The sequence below is a fragment of the Rhinopithecus roxellana genome, chromosome 16 (assembly GCF_007565055.1).
Source record: "Rhinopithecus roxellana isolate Shanxi Qingling chromosome 16, ASM756505v1, whole genome shotgun sequence".
NCBI classification, from domain to species: domain Eukaryota; kingdom Metazoa; phylum Chordata; class Mammalia; order Primates; family Cercopithecidae; genus Rhinopithecus; species Rhinopithecus roxellana.
In genome coordinates, this window is record NC_044564.1 from 62,942,661 (window position 1) to 62,952,465 (window position 9,805).

A 9,805-nucleotide genomic window follows, 5' to 3' on the forward strand; every position below is an offset into this window, starting at 1 on the left:
TCCTTGTCACCTCAGTCCCCTCTAGACTTTCGGCACTGATGAGCAAGGAGGGAGGTCAAGCAGGGGCTAAGAATGGTGTGGCACAGGCTTGCAGGTGACCCTCGGCATGAATAGCCTGGGTGCTCTGGCACCATGGATGGCAGTATAATGGCTGCAGGAGGCAGACAGGGGCCTAGGCAGAAAGGAGTTGGTCCCCAGTAAAACCCCACCTTCAGGCTGGGGACAGCCGAAGGCCTGGGGGCTGTGCTGCCAGTTCTGTGGACCAGAATGAGAACTTCTGGTGCTTTCTCTGGGCCTACAGATGGCCACCCATGGACCAATGACCATGTACTTCCTCCCCTCTGAAGCCCATAAAAACTCCAGACTCAGCTAGGTGAGGAAAGAAGCTACCCACTGTAGATCTCCTCTGAGCTGTGGAAAGAAGCTACCCACTGTGGATCTCCTCTGAGCTATTCTGTCACTCAATAAAGCATCTCTTTGCCTTGCTTACCCTCCACTTGTTCACATACCTCATTCTTCCTGGATGCAGGACAAGAACTCAGGACCTACTGAATGGTGGGGCTGGAAGAGCTGTAACACAAACAGGGCTAAAACATGCCCCTTGCTCACCATGTTACAGGCAACAAGAAAGATAGAAGAGAGAAGGAAAGAAGATCTGAGGCCCTCTGGAGAGCTCAAACCTAGGAGCTCCCCAAGTCAGGACTGTGATACCCTCTTTGGGGCTCTGCAGTTCCCGGTGTCTTCAAATTTCTTGGCGTCACTGTGTTCCCCAGTGCCAGCTGTGAAAGGTGCTTGAGAGACACCTGGTCCAGCCTCAGTCTCACAGGAAGCTGGCACCCATGCTGGCGCTTGTTGCTGCCCACCCTGAACAGCCAGCATGCCTGGCTATGCGCTTACTCACTTACACACCCCTCACCTCACCGTTCCATGCCTGGCTCTCCATTGGCATGCATGGGATCCAGGCCAGTAACATGAGCTGAGTGCAGCCTGCCAGGCCGAGTGGGTGGAATGAGCCCAGTAGGCCCAAGCAAAACTTTGGCAAAGGTGCAACCAGCCACAGAGCTTTCCAGCCTGAAAAGGGGCACCCTAAGAATCCTGTGACAGTGTGTTTTATTAAAGAAAGTCACTAATTGGTAAGGAATGGGATCCTGATAAATGGAATGGACACATATGGGAAAATGTCAATGAAACTGAAGACATTGAACCTTTAAATTCTATTTCGTCTTATTTTTACTAGTAGAAGTAGCTCTTCTACTTCTGTCAGAAAGGGTAACACTACTTTGCCTGTAGTAGCCTTCTCTGAAGTAGTTACCTTGCAAAACACTGTTAATTCTACTTGTTGTGAAATGTGACAATAGGTCTATGCACAAGGAATTCACTTATATTATCACATTTCTTCTTATCCTGAAACAGCTAGCTTGATAAAATTGTGCAATGCTAATACCTTCCAAGGCTCAGGCAGTATGCTCCAGATGGGTGTATGTGCTCTAAATTTGTATCCAATATATGGGGCTGTTTCTCTCATTACAAGGATTCTCTCATCCAAGAGTCAAGGGATGAATGCAGTACAGTTATTTGGGTAACCTTGGATTGATTCAGTTCTATCTCTTTTCTAGCTTGTCTTTATCAAGAATAACCGTGGAATGTGCTGGGAGTGCAACACCCTGAGATAAGGGTTGGCTGACAGAAACAACATGGGCTCAGTTGCAGCCCTCATAAAAATATGTCCTTCAAAGTTTTGCCTAGTGCAGCAGGTTGCCCTGAGGTGTAAACCCTACAGTGGGTTGCTTTCCTTGGTCTCTTAACTGAGGCGCAAATGAGACATGCATAGTCAGGACTCTGTGTGCCCTGGGCAGCTTTCCTGAGCCTTGAGTCACCTGTTCACAATGAATTCTAGGTTTCTGCTGTACTTTGCTGCCTGTCTGTGAGTCATACATCTGCTTCAAGTAACTTGTTCCTTATTATTGTATTCTGTCTTACCAGACATAAACAAGTTTGTAACCAATGCACAGTGAACCTGCTTCACAATGGAAATGAAAGTGGCATCACTTACTATTATTTCTAGTGACACACTAGCACAATTTTTACCTCCATTCCTCATTACCACATACCTTACTGGTCTGGATGGTTTAGACAACCTAGCATTCAAAAGGAAGAAATGCTTCCTCTATGAGACATAATAATACTTTAATTAAGCTGTAAGTTAAGACTGCCACATGGTCACTTGGAGCTTTTCATGCCTTTCAATCAGTTGGCACAGAAAAGAGTTACTCTGCTGGCTGGGATGGCGGATTCAGATTACCAAAAGAAATTAGCATGCTACTATAAAAAGGACATAGGAAGATTATGTCTGAAATATAGGATATTCCTTAGAGTATCTCAGTACTACCATGTCCTGTGATTGAAGTCAATGAAAAACTACAACCCAATTTAAGCAGGACTGCTAATGATTCAGACCCTTCAAAAATTAAAGTTTTGGTGATCCTACCAGGCAAATGACCAAGACCCACTGAGGTGCTTGGTGAGGGCAAAGAAAATATAGAACAGGTAGTGGGTTAAGATTTTTATAAAAAACAACAGGTGACCAGTTAGGGAAATGAAAACTATAATTGCTATCTAATTACTTTCCTATTTTTAATAAATACGTTTGAATATCTGTATTAAATATTTTTTCTTCCCTTTGTTATTTCCTCATCTTCTAACATAAAATGTATCAATAATAACCAACTTTAGATCACAGTATTTCAGTTATAGGATGTCCAGAAGAAGAGTAAGTATCACTCAAGTCTTTTGTATCTTTTACTAGCAAAGGGCATATCTTGGTTTCAAGAAATAATTGAAGAATTATAAGTGTAACTTGGAACTTCATGTTACCAGTTACATTTACCCAAAAACCTGAAGTAAAAATACAGCAGCAATCATGTATATAATAAAAGGAGAGAAATTATATATTCATGTAAATATTTCACAGATTACGTAATTAAAAAGATAATATAGTAACTATTGTCATAATACAGATTTAGAAAGTGACTAAGGACCAAGTTTCAGAAAGTGGGTACTACAATTATCTTGGCATCATTTTGAAGGCTCATTCTGCTACATGCAGTGCATTCATTAAATGAGTAGCATCGCATGTGAATGCTTTCAAAAGGAGAAAAGTAAAGAATTTGATGAGTAAAGAATGCAATTGTTATTTTGACCTTGATTAAAAAATATAAAAAAAAAACACCAGAATTTGATGACAAAATAACCATTCCATCTGGAATGTAGATAGTAAACAAATAAAAAATTAGGGAAACCCACCAATATATCTAGCTTTCATAAAGGCAGATATTTCTGATGAAAATGCTTGTATTTTTTAAATACCCAGACCATAGTTATGAGGTTGTTTTGTGAATCCTAGAGTAATGTCAGAAAGCTCTTCTTTGAAATATATTTGTGTCGTTTTTAAAGCAAACAAATACGCCAAAACATCTGTTTCTCCTGGAAAGAATAAACATGCTTCTGGATGCATTGAGATTAAAAAGGAATATTCTTTTCAGGTATTCTATCCAGTAATGTTCTTTTCTATTCCATAAAGCCTCGTTCAGAATATACCCCCAATGAATGAAGAAATCTTATTCCTAGCAATGATTTTCTTTAACAGTTGTTTAGTATGACAATTTCACATACATACCTTGTTGAATATATACAGAAGAAAGAATTTAAACCCTTGCAGTTAATGGACTGCACTTGTAATTATAGTTCAGTTGGTTAAGTGACTGAGGGAAATCAATTTACTCCACGTTACCAGTGGATGTCATTGTTATACTCAATGAAGTCCTCATTTAAAATGCATGTTCAAGAAATAAACCCACTCAAAGAACAATTTTATTTTATATCATATTATTGTGTTTCAGGTAATTTTCTTATGATTCTGACTATCAAGCAGTAAAGACAATGGTTTCTCTAAGTTCTCGGAGAATTAATTACCGTTTCAAATGAAGGTAAAATTACCTGTTTGGAATTATGCCAATTTCACAAAAAAAAGCAAGAGAAACAATTTAAGAAACAACTAATCAATCTAAATTTTTATGGTTCTTTTTTTAAAGTTTATGGAAATACTTAAAACATTCCTCACACTAAGGAAAATATTTATATATGCGTTTTAATAAATTATTTGGGCATCCTTGTCAGCATTTTTTCCCCCATGTGAGTTGATTAGAACATGTTTATTACTAATTGTTTTCAGAAATGTTTAGGCATGACAGCCTCCTTTTGCCTTTTTTTTAAAAAATTTTATTCAGTTCATTTATTAGTTTGATCACCTGACATTTCTCTTTTCTCTCATGGTAAGTGTAGAAAGATTTGTACTACTCCTTTCTGAGGAAATGAAATGCTCTCAAGAGCCTTGCTTAAGAGACAGGCACTTAATGTGAGAGGAGTTTTGTTCTGTGACACTTGAACCTTGGCCTTTCCACTAGAGTATTTGACAAGAGTGCTAAATCTGGTGGTAGCCTTCTATTTATCCTATTATGGACATTTGTGTCCCTTAAGCATTGACCTGAAACCTCTAATCCTTTGCTAAGAGACTGTGGACACCAAGCAGATGGTAGTTCTTTCAGTTAAAATAAAACTGAGTTTGAACTTGCATCTAAATGTGAACTATTGTATAATATACTTTCTTATTACATTTGGTTCTTTAAATTTTCTCAATGTAATGCCCAAAGAAAACCTGTAGCTATAAAAGTTCTAGTTTAGAAATAAACACAATATTAATATTGATGACAGGATAGTCATCATTTCTTAGGCATTCTCTATAAATTATTTCTTAAGACTCAGTTATACTTTGTCTACTATGTGCTAGGCACTTTACACTCATCATCATATTTAATGCTCAGAGTAACCTGCTGAATTATTAATTCATTATTATCATCATTCTTTATTTATTTATTTTTGAGACAGAGTCTCACTCTGTTGTCCAGGCTGGACTGCAGTGGCACTTTCTCAGCTCACTGCAACCTCTGCCTCTCAGGTTCAAGCGATTCTTGTGCCTTAGACTCCCGAGTTTGCTGGGATTACAGGTGCACGCCACCATGCTCAGCTATTATCATTTTATAAATAAAGGAACTAAAATTCAGAAAGGTAAATTATCTTACAATTAGTGAGAAATAGATCCTTGATCATAACAAAAACTGGGTGCTTTCAAAGCCCTTAGTTACTCCACTAAATTTCAAGCTCTTTACAAATCTTCCTACAAAGTACCCCAGTCATAGAACAATGTCAAAGTTTAGCTCAGATAGCTCCCTGCAAATTTGAAATTTTATGAAAATTTCATTTATCACTTTGAAAATGATTCACACTTTGTATTATATTATGCATCTGAAGTTGTTTACAAATATTTAAAATTATTTTCATGTTATTCTTTTTTCTTCAAATATTGGACATAAATTGATATTCCAAGACACAACATTATATTTATCCTGCCACTTCATTAAATAATTACACTCAGTTTTGTACTTCCAAAATTGCAGGAATATGCACACCAGTTTGAGAAGCACAAAATAATACAAGAAGTAAATGGTATAAACAAGGCCTTGGGACTACAGAGGGCTTGGCAAAATAAAAGGACTTCAGTGTATGGATGAAGAATAGGGTATGCATGAACATGTGCCAGGTTCATTAGCAGAGAATTATGGAAAGCATGAATTGTAGTCATTGTTTTTAATTAATTGCTTGGCAATCTATTTGGAAAAGAATACAAAGCAACTGACCTATAAAAGCAATGAAGTGCAAGCCAATACACCCTATATTAAGTGATTGGTAAGTTGATAAACGTCATTCCAGATGCTTGAATGGTGTGAACATTTCTAAAACATGGTTCTTGCCCTTAAGATACTATTATAACAACCTGTGACACATATAACTGATATTAAAATATAAGGTGATAAGTATCATAATAGAAGTATGTAGAGGATACCCAGAAACCACAAAAGTGATTATAATACTTGGGACGCTGCCTTCTCTAGATTTTTAAGAATCTTGTACAGTGGAGGCTCAAGAATGGGGAATACGACACAAGTATATGTCTAGTAGATGTTAAGTAAATGTGTTTAGTAAATGTTAAGTAGTTTAGTATGCCTAACTTCAAGGGAATGCTCGTAGGAGGAAAAAATATAATAAGAGGAATAGTCTGTAAAGCGAAATAACATAAATAATGCACCCTTTAAATGTTCACATGACTTGCTACAGTTTTCTTTTCTGAAATTCAATGTCCTTGTAATTATTTGTTCAGTGGTTGTCTTCTCTAATAGAGTGTAAAATCAAAAATTGCAGGGGCTGTGTCTTGTTCCCCCCTGCTTAGCACAGTTCCTGCCACATAGCATACATGAGACTTCAGAAAATCTCCAAAGAAAGAAAAGAAAATATGTACTTGATGTGGTGTACAAGAAACAACCAGTGATTAAAACTCATGGTTCGGGAGTGCCACCTGAAAACCAGTGTCTTCAGAGGACTTGGCTGGAAATAATATTAGGAATGGCTTGTGGAAGCCATCCAAAAGTGGATGAGGTAGTAGTCCACCCTCAGAACTCACAGCTGGGATGATGAAAGACATGGTTCAAGTAGTGACAGATCATGTAGGAAAGAAAAGAATAAATGAGAGATGTTTGTTCAAGATAAAATTGTTCAGAATTTTGCACAGTGGTATAAACAGACTGAAAGAAAAACATAAGATAGAAAGAAGACAATTTCCAATATGAGGACAGGGGTTAAAAGGTGACTTTGAAATAAATGAAGCCTGTTTTGGGGAAGAAATTAATAAGACTTGATAAGAAATTTAATTTGAAACTACTAAGATTTGTTATTGAATAAATTTATCTGTCAAGGATCTTTTATCTGTAAGTTTTATTGCTGATGTGTTAAAATCTTATAGTTTAAGAGTAAGGATAATGCTATAATTCTTAAAACTTGTTCTACTGCCTAATACATCTTTTTTTCTTCAAGTTGCATTTTGAAAAGTCCTTTTACAAATGTTATTACTGTTTTAAAATTTATCATAATTTTTCTTGGAAAAGTGAATTTGCAGATTCAGACCCTCATTGTTCATACTGATTCCAATCAGCAGGAATTTAAATCCTTTGCAAATGGCTTATATCTTAATTAGAGTCTTATGGGGTGTGCCCTTGAAAAATCTTCTCTTTCTAAAGGTAATAACAAAAAGTAGTGAAGAAACTTTGAACTTCTCTATAACAATATCTACTTTTAATTCTTCTTTAGGGAAATACTTCAAAGTCTTTCCTTGCTTTTTGTTCTTTTTATTTTAGTTTTGTTTTAGTTTTTATTATTTTTTAGAAGAAAAAAAATCTGTCTTGTACATCATATTTGAAAAGCCTCTGTTTTTCTCAGATAATGAGGTCCTGGGGCCTATAGGTCTGAATTAATACTGCAATCACATCAGGTTTCCTTTAAGCTTTAGATGAAATGCAGAGGAAAGACCAATTCAATGACTCAATTTTCCTCAAATGTTTTGCCTCCCAGTGATCAAAAGGGGATTATAATAGTGTTTACTTTGTTCTCTCCTATGATCAGAACTTTCCAAGTTGATTTTTAGAGTATAGTAAAACAGGTTTCATCTTCATTTACAATATTTATCACTAGCAAGAGAAAGAGATAGGTATTTCTAAAGGTGTTAGAAGAATCATAAGTGAAGTCAGGTAAAATAAAGAAAAGTATTATAAACTTTTGGCAATAAGATAAAAATAACAGGTAAACCTAGAAGATATGCTTTTTTTTTTTTTTTCTTTTTGAGGCAGAGTCTCACTCTGGTCCCAGACTGGAGTACAGCGGCACGAGCTCAGCTCACTGCAACCTCTGTGTCCCAGGTTCAAGCGATTCTCCTGCCTCAGTCTCCTGAGTAGCTGAGATTCCAGGCACGTGCCACCACGCCCAGCTAATTTTTGTATTTTTAGTAGAGATGGGGTTTCACCATGTTGGCCAGGATGGTCTCGATCACTTGACCTAGTGGTCCGCCCGCCTTCCCACAGTGCTGGGATTACAGGCGTGAGCCACCACACCCAGCAAAAGATATGTTTTAAAAAATTTCTTATTTTAAGAAAAAAGCTAAAATACTATGAGTGGAAAGGGCACCAGGGAAACATTAATTATTTCATTTGTTTTCATAAGAAATGAATAGAAAGGAAATATTTGGATGCTGAAGAAGAAACAAATAAGTATACTGAAATCACATTTCTCTGAACTAAAGTTTATGATATGGGACATGAGTCCCCGGTATCATGAATTTTAAAAAACACAAACTTCAGTATGTCTAAGTGTAGACAAGCTAATATTTACAATGCATAATGTTTATAGTAAATTACACTACTTATAAATGCTTATTATATTTATAATACATTATAATGTTACTACAACCCAATGTTATAGTAGGTTATAAATGCTCAGTTCTTATTTATAATATTGAGGAAATTATTCTTCCAAATTCTAAATTTAGGTGGATATATAGCCAAACCTAGTTCTGTTACACTCAAAATAAATGCATCTCTATATATTTTATGAGTAGCTTTAGATGTTGTAAGATTTTTCAAAATATTATTTAGCACATTAATAAATAATGGTGAGTAATGCTTCTAAGACTGTATGCACCCTTCTTAATCAAATTCTTCTCTGTCCTAATTTACATTAAGGCAACTAGGATGAATTAAATATATAAAAGCAAGATGCTATGTAATATTTGTGGGTGGTGAACATAAAACTATGTTGCAACCCTACTTTCAATGCACTCAGAATTGAAGCAAATGTTCCACTGGGGAAATACACAGTCTCCTTGTAGTCAGAAAACCTGAGTTCAAGATCCAATAAAGTTGTGAAAGAGTTTATTTTTGCCAGACATTTTTTTTCAGTTTTGACATGAGAGCATTAACTCTAAATGCATTGTGATAAGATTAAAGAAGACAGAGAAAATGAAAGTAAAATAGACCACTATGATATCATTATACATAATAACATCTATTCTGTTCTTTGCCTCTGTACTGACCACGTGGCCTTCCTAAAAGAAAGAAAAATAATAATGGTAGAAAAGTTTCATTTTATTTTATACATATATACCAGTCTTCCCCTTAAAATGGCTCATTGACAATTAAAGTTGCTTCTCTTGGTTTTTAATAATAACAATACTGATCTGCCTGTTGTATTTCTTTAGATGAGTGCCTGGATATTTGCCTTGAATCACAGCATGGCAATCATAGCCTTGCTAGGATAGAGTCAGGCCTCCCATTAATTCCAGACTTCCTAAGATCATCCTGCAGTGCCAGCTAAGCCTTTTTAATCTCCTTCTTCTGACAAAGAACTTCTTATTCAAAATTTCAGTTCATGGAACCAAAGAGGAAGTACCAACACATTTATTTGTTAATTTTTCAGTTGAGAGTAAATACTATATTCAAGAGATATCCTGATGGACCAGAGAAGGCAAGAAAAAGAGTAGTTTTGAATAGGTAATAGACTATTTGATCTCTAAAGACAACAAAATCATATAACACACCTAGTTTTGTTTCATATATGCTTCATTTTAAGAGCCAGGACAGAATAGATTCTGTCTCCAGACGATTACAATGCTGGGACTTAGGTTTATGTATTCCTGTTCCAAGGCCCTGGTGTGCTCTGTTACTTTTCTAAAGTGATGTATATAGTCTAGTAGTTGCTTTCCTGGTTCATATTCCTCTCAGGTACTTTGGAATGATATCATCACAGGAGGAACATGGTAGTTCTACAGTACACATAAGATATGTGTTCTTAGTCATTGGGTAGGTTA